Genomic DNA, 14,224 nt, shown 5'->3' on the forward strand with positions numbered 1-14,224 from the left:
GAGAGATAGAGAGAGAGAGAGAGAGAGAGAGAGAGAGAGAGAGAGAGAGAGAGACTTTCACACATTAAAAATTGAGAGTGAGATACCTCAACACATTAAAAATTTGGGAGTTGAAGTTTTTGCTTTAATTTTTCTTGCCAACCCCATGTCTTTAGAAAAAAAGAAAACCAAAGTAAAGGACATTCTATTGATCCTTTGCACATAACAGACAAAATCCAGCACACCAGGATAGGGTCATCCAAGGAACCAGGACAATAATCCTCGACGCATGTACATGAGAAAAAAGGACTCTAACCGCTATGCCTAACAACCACTCCTCTCATCTCATTATTTTATGAGATTTTTGAGCAATAAATATAAATGATCAGATCGTAGAGTGCAGGTGGTTACCGTGAGCAAACTGTGGTTTTCAGTGTGACCCTGCATGATGTGTTTGAGCATAGTTGATTTCAATGTTGTCAGTATGGGTGTCGGCCCTCTGTATCGTTTGGCCAACGATTCAGGTGAATCGGGCTGATACCGATACTCAAGTGAATGCCTAAAAATAATTAAAAAATATTATGTGTCAATGGCATGTGTTAAAGCCATTAAAATAATATAAAAATGATTTTAAGCACTTTTATATTTATTAAAAAAATACTGACAACATTGGTTGATTTACTAGAACACAACACATGGATCAAGTTTTTTTAATAAAAAATGTAAACTTTTAAGCTTGAATATTTATAAAAAATTTAAACCACCAATTTTCTAACCTTGTAAAAACCCTCCCATCTTCCTAACACAATTTGTGAAGATGACATGAAACACACGTCACGGATAATGCCTAGTCAGCATGGACTGCTGCTTACATGGCCTTCTCATCCGAAATCTAAGACAAGGAAAAGGTGTATTTTTGTATGTTGCCTCTAACAAACACATCATAAATATATTGCAAACACGTAAAGCTTTTATGCCTCCTCTGATCCCCATAATGAAATTAGGATATTGTGGCTTTCAAGTTTGATCAACTGCCCTAATTAAACCAACTCCGTGGGGCCCTCCCCCTCACATTGGTCCCCTATGTATGCATTAATATCTCACAATTATCACACTTTGCCGTCCATTGCACCACAACCACTGCCATCATCATCATCAGCCTAAAAGTATGAAGCAATGATATGAGAGGTGATGGATATGTTGATGTTAGTAATTGTTTAAAGTAGCCCCAAGGGAGCCGTACCCCTGGCTAGGTGGACCGGCTTAAAAGTGTTCAAGTTGAAGGACATCGCAAGTTCGATACTTTTGGATATGCATGTGTCCTTTGCTGCAAAGCCGAAGCTGGGAGTACTGCTAGAAGGCATTGTGGATCCTTCAGGGGCCTGCACTAGTGCCGGCTGTGTTGACACCTATCTTGGTGGCGGACGGTGAGAACCGGGTTTTCGCTTGGCCTAGCAAAAAAAAAAAAAATGTAAACCATGCAGGTTACCATCCAGATTGTTATGTGTTAACCATCTATGCTAGTTAATGATCACCAACCTAAGAATTTGGAGAAACTTGGATCACTGTTATTGTGACCTTTTGAATTATAGTAGTTAGATGAATCAAACCAATAGTTTGTCCTTAGGAAGAAGGCTTAGTGACGAAAATGGTGAGAGTCAAAACCTAACAAATAAAATACAAGCAAACAAAGGCTACCATTCAAGCACGCTGACCATTCCATAATCAGTTCTTTATGTAGTGCATTTACTAAAGGTAGAAACCTGTAAAAAATAGCCACCATAATTGACAAAATTTTGCAGAAGATTGTGGCATAGTATCCAAAGCAACCCCTTCTTTCTTACTTTTTTTTTGTTTTTGCTATTTTTAACTTTTATCTTCTCCTTGCTTAAAGACAATTTCAACTTATCCTTGACTTTGACGTTAAAGTGAATGTTGCCTAAGAATATGTGCGTTTATATATCTAGTAAAATTATGATTAAGAATACAGAAACAAACGCAACATAGGTCCACAAGATGCCAGTTATATCTTGCAAAGAGCTGTGTCATAGTACCAAAATTTGAAGTGTACAAAAGACCCTAGGATAGCACCTAAAACAACATGACGTTTGCTTGCTTTTTTTTTTATATTTAAAATATTTAAGATTATTAGCCAAGTAATTACAGACCAAAGATCTATCTTTGATTTAACAATCATAATTTTCAGCCTTGATAGGAAGGTTGTATAAGATACGATCCATGATGACTACAATGATGATTTCAAGTTGAGAATCAAAGAACTATTCAGACATTGACAATACTGTGTACCAAGCTTAGATTTGCATTATTGATTGATGATTCCGATTAAGTTTCCATAACTTCATCAAAATCAACATCTAGATGTGATTTTATGGTCGATTATTTGGGCGACATACTCATATAATGGATATTAGGATCTTAATTAATGTGGTAAAACTTAACGCGATAATTGTCCTATGGAATAAATATAAGTGCAATCCAATGAATCCATACTGACTCTAAGTAGCATGCGCCCAATAGGGCTGTGTATATGCAGGCCATCCAGGCAGCTTATGAAATGGACCTGATTGTGCTAGCTTTAGCCTTGTTCATAAGGACATGATAGACTGATTGTATGGTTCCAGACATGGCCGAATTGGAGCAAATTCGTGCTACATGAACATCTAATAATTCTAACCATTCAAATGTGCAAGTGTACAAGAAACAGGATCAGGATCCATACCCTATCGGGCCCGACTTCTCCGGTATAACACAAATCCCATATGTGTATCTGAGAAAATGAATCCAACTGGATCAAACCTGTTCCCAATCCAAATGATTGATAATCCTACTTCCGTAGCATGTGAATAACGGCAGCCAAATTTCCATGAGAATATGAAATTTTTTATATTTCTTGTGTTTTTATTGAAAAAATATCAGCAAAAAAAATTAAAAAATACTTCTGAGAAGAATAAAAAAACAAAAATATATAAAATAAATTCACCACTTTCACAAGAAAACAACCGATAAAAAAGTAAATATCACAATAAATAACAATATTTGCGTTTTAACATAAAACATCATGATATCTTAAAAATATCGGCTATTTTTGGAGTTTGAAACGGTAGCCTAGAATACCATTTAGTTTACTATATTTTCAAAATATCGCTGATATTTGTCGCAGTGGCAGAGGGCCATTGAATATTAAAGTACCATTTAACTTTCACAAAATTAAGAGATCCATGAACCAAAGGCCATAAACTAATTATATCTCGATTGCATGCACAAACTTCTTTTCTTTTGAACAAGTCAAGGTAGGAATCATATCCTCTCCTATTTATCAAAAGCTTCAATCATTACGCATGAAGGAAAAAACTTAAAAGGTCCCACCCTTGTCAAGTGGGGATGCAAGAGCAACCATCCTTTATGTTTGAGGAAGGAGCACTGAAGTAGTACTTCATCCAACTTGGACCACTATATATCACAATATGGCATGGCCATCAGATCTGAAGGCTGCCACAAACAGCTTTCATCTTCCTTTACAGCCCTGCAACCAATCAACTAGCAATCCAAGAGGTAAAGGACATGCATCTCTGGGGCTGGTGGTTGGTGAGTGATAATTTCATCTCAAAACCTGCATAGTGCAACATGTGCTGTGATCCATCTAGTTTTAAGTCCACCTGCTAAGGAACAAACACATAACACCTATGGAGTAATTCAGTGAGGACCCTCTCCCTTATGTTATGGGCAACAATCTCCCACATGACTTAGAAAGGTTATTTCCAATAGGGTGTCTGAGGGATCCATCCAAAAGACTTTTAGCCTTTCAAGTATCTATGAAGATTTCTACTTTCTCTATGTGGGCATAAATATGAATATAAATGTGTGTGTGTGTGTGTGTGTGGCTTAATCAAACATCAATACCTCCACCATTTTTTTTGAGTTGTGGTTATAGTGAATTTAATGGTTTTTTTGCTATTGGTAAAGCAATGATATTGTTAAGAAATTCCAACTAGAGCTCCACAATTTCATTTCTTTTGGATGTCTGAAAATATCCAACACTTAAACGGGTTTTTGATAAATAATAAACCTTTTGGGACAAATCACTCCCTTGGCACTCAAATCCTGATGAAGTTTCATCTTCTTTACATCAAGTTTAGCTAAAATTTGAAGAACGTTTTAGTCGTAAGCTTCATTCAGAAGGTTGCAGGCATACAATGCCAAAATTTTATGGGTATTTGTTGGATTAATATTCTAACATTAATCAACCCAAAGGGATTAGTTCTATACAAAACCATATATGTGTGTGTGTGTGCGACAGAAAATATATGTGAAATTTTCTAATAAATCAAGTCAAACGTACTCCAGTTAATGTTTTTGATGATGATTCTAATGAGCAATTGGACTTTCACAATATATCAAGTACAAAATATTTTGTACATGTCATTAATTTTGAATATAAAGACTACATCAAACTCCTGGGATCTAATTGTGATCATACATTATTAAGTATGCATCGAACTTCTAGGGTCTAATTTTCAGCATACCGTAAGCATCTAAGAATCCTCCGGCCACATGTTTTTTATTGATATTATTTAGAGTAAATATTACATTTCATTGCATAGTTGTAAATTGTTATCTTTTTATTCTTGAAGGGTCTTAATTTATAAAATCACTTGATTCAATGCTTATTAGCCATGTTAGGTATTAAATGATTCATGTTCACTCCGCATGCGTATAATCTACTTCATAGTTTAAAGAAAAATGTTATTTAAATATTTATTGCCTAAGGAAATCTAAACATATCATTACTCTCTCTCTCTCTCTCTCTCTATATATATATATATATATATATATATATATATATATATATATATATATGAGTAGCTCCTAAGCAATTTTATCTGCTAAATAATCTTTAACAACTTCAAAGGACAAAATTTTAGGTGTATGATTACTTTGAACTCATAGACTTGAATTTAGTAGAAAATATGTATTAAATTATGCATTTTTTGCGCTCAAATGTGTATTTTAGTGTGATAAAAAATCAATGGCTCATATTGCATGAAACCTTGGTGAAATAGAAATCAATGTTTCTTATCAAAGGTTTCATCCAATGCATGGTGAATAAGTAACGATGAATGCATCTAAAGGTTAGGATTAAGCAAAAAACACATGCAACTATATTTTTTATAAGTGTTAGGTTGGTTTAGGACATAAACTATATATATATAGGGAAATAGAAACTTACAAAATGAGTCCTACACTAAATAAAACATGCTATTGGATTTTCGATGCTTTGGACCATAAAGATGTGATCTTTATGCTTGTTTTTATATGAATCACTTCTTGGAGAGTTTGATTCTGATGCATGGATAGGTTTTTATAGGGTTTCAAAAAAGCAATGGCCTACAATTTTCATAATTTTTGATACTTCAAATATCATTTTTTTCATCCGAAATTCATGATCCAAGTGTCACAAAACACATCTATGTGATCAGAATTATGAAAAAATAAGCACCAAAAATCTATGTTTAGTATTAGTAGGTTCTCATTTCCCTATATATAAGAATGATACAGGGTGCTCCTGAGCACCTACTCCCACCTAATGAAAGCTTTAGATTTTCAAATTTAATGAACCTTTTTTTTATTAGGGCTTAAAAACATTATTTAGTAAAAAACAAGTTTTGGATCATAGGATTATAGCATACATGTAGTTTTTTAAGATCTTTAAAAATCAACGGTTCACAATGTATCAAAATTTCATGACTTAAAAAATCTTATTTTTATGTAAAAAAAACATGATCCAAAGCATGATTCTCATCAAATAAACTACATTGAGTACATCTATAAAGTTTGATTGAGAAGATACAACCTAGAACTATGATTTCTATTATGCAGGAGTAGGTACTCCCGGAGCACCGGAGCATTACTATATATATATAGTAATATATATATATATATATATATATATATATATATAATTTTCTAGTCATTTGTATATGCAAATGACCTGGCAAATGGGGCAGAACCCCCTTGTTTGATTTTTTTTCTCACATCTAACACTGTATATGCATTCTACAGGTTTTATTTAGTGGGAATCGGCCTTTGGATCACCAGAATCTGACCTGTATATAGGTTTGTTCGCCGAACCAAAAATCAATGGTTATGAAGGTACAATTGATTGTAGAATATACAAACCCTATATATATAATAGTGGTATACACTTGATTCAGATAGATCTAAGCCCCCAAAGCAAAACCTAGCCATTGTATCATGTTTAGCTTGTCCTATTTATTATTTTCATGTGTTAAAGTTGACTCAATTATGATGGTTTATGTCATTTTTGAACCACCCTTATTTTCATGAATCCTGAGTGGTTGATTTTCACTGTCTCAACAGTAGAATCTTATGGTGTATTAAAAACTGCCACAAAAGCTGACTTCTTGATGATGCACGAGTATCTGCTCTTGTTTACTCTGATAAGGGTAGGCAACTACCCCATCTCTCTCTCTCTCTCTCTATATATATATATATATATATATATAGAGAGAGAGAGAGAGAGAGAGAGAGAGAGATGGGTAGGTGTAAAATTGATACGTACTAAAATGAGTTTTTTTCTGCCCTTTTGGTATTTTTTTTGCAGTTCTGACCCCATGAATGTGTTGGGCATAGTCTATTTACGAGGAATTCACACCTACATCATGTGTGTTCAATAAAAAAAAATGGTATTTGGAGCCTCAAAATTGATAAAGATTTTGGACCATTGATTTTTTTGAACCTTATAAAAACCCATGTGTAAGAATGGAACACTTCAATAGCTGATCCCTATAAAATCAAGTAGGTAGATCACATCTCTCCTGTCAAAATTTAAAAATAAAATGAAAAAGCCCTGAAAAACTCATTTAACAAGTATCATTTAGCACCTATCATTTCACACCTACCCATTATATCTGTATGTATGTGTTAATCGGGTATAGTAACAGTACCCTGAGCTTTCCCCTGCTGCCAGCACATTATCATGAAAATGTCAAGATGAGACTTATTCAAGGTGATCCACAGGTTTTTGAAAAAGCAAGATCAAATCAAAGACATTGATACTGATCTCACCTTTTTGGTTAGGAATTTTAGTAACATACAGATTCTTTTGGTACAGCGCCATATGAATCGTATGGCCCACATGCTAGCCTGGCTGGCACTTGTTGACGAGGAACACTAATGGATTAATCAGCCCTCAGATTGGCTCCCTGTTGTCCACAATTTTTTTGGGTCCCAACGACTTAGCAACTTCTCTCTCTCTCTCTCTCTCTCTCTCTCTCTCTCTCTCTCTCTCTCTATATATATATATATATATATATATATATAAGTAATTAATGTGTTTTTTAGGCCCCTTTTCACGTCTAACACCATGGATGTGATTTATAGGTTTTGTTTAGTGGGAACCAGCTTTTGGATAGCCGGAATGTGACCTGCATACAGGTTTTTTCAGTGATCTGAAATCAATGGCTATGAAGGTACCTGTTTTTCTCGGCTCATAAAAACATGTTTAATTTTTCATCGAAAAAACATGATCCAAGAGCCAATTCTCACTAAATCGATCATGCTAAACACATCTAGCGGTTCAGATGTATCATAAAACACTTAAAATCTATAGGGAAGAACCTGGCAGAACGAGAAATGGGGCATAATATGTTCAGTTATATATATATATATATATATGGGTGAAGAGTTGCTAAAATAGTTTATGTACCAATGATGACAACTAATTTTTTTTTTTGAATTTTTGGTCCAATTGACCCATGAATGTGATCTACATGTTTTTAGCGGGAAACCGACTTTAGAATCACCAAAATCTGAACTGTATACAGGATTTTCTAGCGATGTAGAAATTGATGGTGGTAAAAGCACTTCGACTAAAAAAATATACTCTCTTTTCATCGAAAAAACATGATCCAAAGGTTTTCCCACTAAATCTAACATGTTGAATGCACGTCTCAGATTAAATTGAGTCAAAACAACTTGCATCATAAGACACAAGAAACTATATATATAGGAAAAATATATGGTGGTTTGTACTATAATACCTTATAGTGGTACACACTCTTATTTGCATAGATCTAGCCACCAAATGGTAAATCTAACCATGCAGATGTATTTAGCTTTCATTTTTGAGATAGTGAAAATTAATGACTCGTAATTCATGAAAATAAGGGTAGTTTAAAAATGGTTTAAAAGAATATATTTGAATCAACTCTAACACATAAAAATAATAAATAGAATATGCTAAGAATGATTTAATGGTTACATTTTGCTTTTGGAGCTTGGATCTATGTAAATCAAGTGTAAGCTATGGTGGTACAGTACCTCCATAGAAACACACACACATTATATATATATATATTGCCTTCAAATACACCAAATTATATGAAACTATTGAGCTGCAAATCATAGGTTCAAGCTTTATCAACTCAATCTAGCCATATAGATGTATTAAAGAAGGTTTGTTTGCTAGTGATCAAGCCTTAGATAATGTTATTTCGATCCAAAAATATGATTTTTTAAGTCATGACATTTTAGTGCATTGTAGACCTTTCATTTTTGAAGCCCTTAAAAAACTTGCTTATGTGTCACAATCATATGACTCAGAACTCTCTTTCCACTAAACAAATATTGTAAATCACTTCCATAAGATTTAATTTTAACAAAAAAACTATGATTTTCAGCTCAATAGTTGCATATAATTTGATGCCTCAAAGGCACTAAATATTAACCTTATATATATATATATATATATGAGAACTACCTTATCAACTATGATTTTCATGGTTTTTTTTGTTCTTTTCTCTAAAAATCTAATTGTATAGATGTGATCTACATGCTCAGTTTTATAAGGGCCAGCTCTTGAATCATCCGATTATAGTGCATAAACAATACTTTTTAAGGCTTTAAAATCAATGGTTCATAATCTTAATAAATATTCAAGCATTCAAAAATCACATTTTTTTTATCGAAAATACATGATCAAACAGTTGGTTCTTAATAAATTTACCATGCCGAACACATCTACATGATTGGATTTGCAAAAAAAGCATTGAAAATGCATATATTTCTAGTTCTCATATTCTTTATATATATATATATATATATATATATATGGTCACTATCATATGTTAACAGGAAATATTCTTTATAAAAAGTGACAAATTTATGTTTTTGCCTTTTTTTCATTTTTGGGTGCTGACGGTTCCACTGCCACTCTCTCTCGCTATATATATATATACATGAATAATGTGCTCGTGTTGCCCCTTTTCTCGTATGCCCCATTAGGCCCTTTCAAAATTCATAGTTTTTTGTGTTTTTTCTCACATCTAACACCATAGATGTGATCTATAGGTTTTGTTTAGTGGGAACTGACTTTTGAATAACCAAAATATGACCTTTATACAGGTGATCCAAAATCAATGGCTATGAAGGCATCAAATTTTTTTTGGCTCATAGAAATACATTTTTTTCTTAAAAAAAACATGATCCAAGAGTTGATTCCCGCTAAATTGAGCATGCTAAACATATCTAAAGGTTCAGATCTATCATAAAACACTTCAAACTATGGGGCCTAATGGGACAAAATGAGAAAAGGATACCTTATATATATATATATATATATATATATATATATATATATATATATATATATATAAAGGATGCACATACTTTGGCACTGAGTTGCATACATGATAAAGTAGGTTTGTACGTATAGATAGTACACATGCCATCCTTCATATCTGAGAGTGTTTTTTTGAATGGCAAGCTGGGGTTTGGCAGTCCCCTATCAGTAGTACAACTATACTATTGGGTTTTGAACCTGCAACATCCTAACACAAGGTGACATGAACTAGCTGCTCCTACCAGACAAGCAGAGCCCCCATTGGTTATAGTACTGGGAATGTTGTCTATGAAAGATGACCATGTGTATCAACCAGGGGCTCGGCGTGGTTGGTAGGAGCTATCAGTGCACCACTTCCTGTGGTGGGGCGTTGCAGGTTCAAAAACTCATGGGGAGAGGAGGAGCAAACCTTGCCAAAACCTCAAATTTGGGTATACTCTTTGATAGGTAAGAGGGACCTAAGGGTCTCACCAATTGGAGGTTTGCCAATGTGCGATTGGTGATAAGGAGAATTTTTTCTCAGTTTAGCAATTTATTATATATATATTGGTAAAGATAGGGTGCACCAAGAGTACCTACTCCCATTGTAAAACCCATAAATTTTTGAGGTTTTACTGTGGGATTCACACCATAGGTGAGGTCCCCATTCTCTTATTCATCTCCTTCACTTGTTCATTTTTTTTTATGTTTCTCTTCTAGCCGATTCCACCTAAAAAGGTTTTCTTGGAATCCATGCCTCATTCTCAGCATTGAAAATCATGCATAGCAGACATACACTATTTTTCTTGTGCATTTGTCGCCATTAGCGCCATCTCCATCATCACTACCTCATTCTTCATTATTTTTTTCTCTTGATTATCGATTTTTTCAAGGAAAACAATTCCTCTTTGGGAAAACCATGTGCCTTGGGAACCATGCAACAATACTGATTTCAGATTCTTTTCGAATCAATTTGGGAAAAATCTTCCTACCCAATCTTCAATTCAGGTTGTTTTGCGTGTGAAGATATATTTTGACACTACCTTGGGTAGCATGAAGCATTGTAGCACTTTTTGTCAGCGGTGGAGTGACCCATTTCTCCTTGGTGTTGCACGCATACACCAAGTGTTTGGTGAATTGCCAATGTAGTAATTTGTTGCAGTTTTCATGAAATTCTTTGGCTTTTTGGGTTTCACAATGTTACGTTTTTGGATCTACGAAGGTAGGATCCCTAAACTGAACTCAATGAATGCATAATGATATTATTGGTAGCAATCTAAGGTGTTTATAGTATTATGTTGAATGTTATGTGTAGCGTAGTAACATGTTTAGCAAATTAGGTTTTGTGATGCCTAATTAGATGATTATGCAATGATTAATTATTTAATATAATAAACATGTAATTAGTATGATGAAATTAGTTTATTTAATTTTGTAATACATGTTTATAATTTTGAAAATTCAGTTTATACTTTAAGAATTGTGCTACATGCTAAGTGTTCAATAAAATTCCTAAGAGAGCGTAATTTTCAAAATTTGAAGTGGTTTTAAATGGGATTTGAAACCAGTTTTTCAAATATAAACCATGTGTATTTAAAACTCAGTTTTGAAAAGGTTTTATAAATAATTGCATCATGGTTATGATTATGTATGAAATGTGTCATAAAAAAATACGTGGCGAATGTAGTTTTGTACATGTGCTAATACATTGTTTATCTTCGCAATTGGAAATGCATAGTGGCATGTGCCAATTTAGTTTAGAATTATATGAATGCTTAAATGTATGTACATTGCAAACATATGAATTGCCATGCAGGTACCATAAATAAAATAATACTTAATGCTAAGTATCACAAAGTGGCCATTGAGTCAATGCACATTGAAAAAAATATATAATACTTATGAAAATCGAGTAAACTACCCAGGATGAGTATGTATGATGTAAAAGCATCGTACAAACCTTGAAATGTAGTTTGGAGATCATTTTGGGCATGATTTGAATGTATGAGAATAAACATTTTCTTTTGTCGTGGTTTTGGAGATCATACTTGACATAATTTTATATAGCAAAATATAGAGTGCTTTTGATGGTATATATGTGCATATACATGATTGAAATGAATATTGCGTAATTGATGCGAATGCATAACTGAAATTGAATGTTTGTGCAATGTTTGCATATCAAGTATGTCATGTATGTATCATATATATATATATATATTTGATTTGAATGATTCATGTGTATGGGCATAAATAAATCGTGACATGTATCATGCATCAAGATATATTTGAATAAGTCATGTATCATGCATGAGGACATGAATTAAATATGACATGAATCTTGTATAAGGGCATAAAAGGGTTATCCTGTAAGATAATGGCCATAAAATATGACCAATGACTTTAATAAAAAGATAACCTAGGGATCTCATGTCAAAATGAGGCACCGGTGAAAGCAGACTCTCAGAAATTGCTGGTACCGTCCCGATCTCAACAACATGGCTGAGTCTGTCCCAATCTCATGTCCCTTAGAGAAGGAAAGATAGTACAAACCTTGTGGGGTATTATGATATTGAAAGACTACGTGTGCCTCATCTTCATCTCATAGAGGTTATGGGGATAAGCCTACCTGGGGATTCAAAGGTTAAGACCAAAAACTTTGCAAAATAAGGTTATATGTTCCCTTTGTTTTTAGCTCGTGCGGTGTATGCAGGCATAGGCCAGTACAAGGATTCAGTGTCCACCTCCTAATCGCTGCATTGCAGGATTGACCAACTAAAATAGATTCAGTTAAGCCATATGAAGGAAAAATAAAATACATAGAATAATAAATACTCATATGATTGTTTCTAGGCGACTATACCTTCTATTGTACCAGATGAGTTTAAAATAATCAAGAAAAATAATGCATTAGATTTATAGAATCATAATTATAATGTGTATAAATATATAGATGTAGACATATGAAATTTTTAATGTTTACATATATCATTGCATATGAGCATACATGTAAATGAAAAAAATATGTTGAAGTATATGTGCGAATGAAAAACACATATATAGGGTAATGTGATTGACCTGAAGAATTCAAGTCATGGACTTGATAGCATGCATGTGTGGTGCATGTGTGTATGAGATACATGGGAAAGGTCAAAAGAAATGACCTATTTTTCATATGATAAAAATGCAAAAGTGCATAAATGGTCCTAAGAATAGACCTAATGATTACATAAATATAAGAATGCATATTATAGTCATGGGATAAACATGTTTATGCTCATTTGAGAAAAGAATGTGAATGCATTCATTTTTCACAGACTTGTATGCCTTATTTACTTGAAAAGCATGTACGTTTAAAGTACGCTGAAATGATCGAATAAAATTTTGACTTGTTTATCATATGCATTTGGGTGAAAGTTGAAAATTAATGTAAATGAAATATAAGTTGTGGTTGGTTTTTCAGTATTTATGTTCTGTTTATTACTCTGATAATGTTAAATCTAGGTTTCTTTTTTTACTTGGAGAAATTTTGTATGGATTTTGGGGATTTAGATCAAATCTAGGGTATAGTGGAAATGTGATGTGTTTTTTATATTGACTTTGGTTATTTTCATTCTTGTGATTCTCATATTAAGCATGCTAAATTTGGGATTTTTTGGGGGGTAAAAGCTTGGGTTTAGTAGAAGTGCCTAGGGTTTATTTGTCTTAATTTGTGCTCTTCTAGGGCTTCTTCATTAAGGACATACAATATGATCGGTACTTTTGTGATTCACCTGTTGTCACATTGTATCAAGTGACAAAAGTAGAAAAATGGTAAAATCTCTCAAAAATAATTTTTTTTTTGTAAATGTTCATAGAGCACCTTCACCAAACCATTGGGTGCTCTGTTTCATCTTCCTTCTTACCTTCCTCAATATGTGAGTCATGATTTTTTTTAACTTTTCTGCATAAACTTATTTATTTTTGCTATTAAATGATGCACCAAGAAAAATTTGTTTCCCAATTTGATTCACATAATTTGTAGGTTGAAGTAAGCTGCAGCGCAGAGATGAACTGTTATGCATGTGTTATCTTGTTTTCAAGTAGTTATTAGAAATATATATTATCAGAGGCACACAAGTAATCCTTATGTGTTGCTTTCAGGCAACTTCTTCTCAAGCTTGAGTCGGTGGATCTTCGATGACCTACCCATTAGCAGAAGTTGGCATTTTGGATTAACACATACAATTTATGCATGATGAATGTTTTCTGATAATTGCATCTTTTGGTTTACTGTTTTTGTCTGATATATTGAATCTAATATTGCATTTTGTTGTTCTACTTATCTCAAATATGATGACGGTGCATTAGCTAGTGAAGAAATATAATGAATCTGAATTTTACATGATGGGTGATGCTTAAATTATATGATCTGTACAACTTTTTACCTGATATTTTGCATCCCATGGTGCATTTGTTGTCATCGAAGTTGTTGTTAGCATGCATTTCACCTAATTTATTATTGTTTTGATCATTAAACTTGTAAAACATTTAACCCTATGTAGACATTTCTAGAGCATGGAATACCTTATAGCCCTCACAAAGTTGTTGGATTAATGCGTAAGG

At 33.4% G+C, this 14,224-nt stretch overlaps 1 long non-coding RNA gene across 1 annotated transcript; it reads left to right on the forward strand.

Annotated features, from left to right (window-relative positions):
• The first annotated feature begins 3,470 nt into the window (after positions 1 to 3,470).
• LOC149815059 (uncharacterized) lies at positions 3,471 to 14,006 on the forward strand. Its single transcript, XR_016427976.1, has 3 exons — positions 3,471 to 3,585; positions 6,061 to 6,150; positions 13,763 to 14,006. It is a non-coding gene; the product is annotated as an uncharacterized LOC149815059 (long non-coding RNA).
• The last annotated feature ends 218 nt before the right edge of the window (positions 14,007 to 14,224 follow it).

The sequence above is a fragment of the Nuphar pumila genome, chromosome 15 (assembly GCF_984573655.1).
Source record: "Nuphar pumila chromosome 15, dmNupPumi1.hap1.1, whole genome shotgun sequence".
Lineage (NCBI taxonomy): Eukaryota > Viridiplantae > Streptophyta > Magnoliopsida > Nymphaeales > Nymphaeaceae > Nuphar > Nuphar pumila.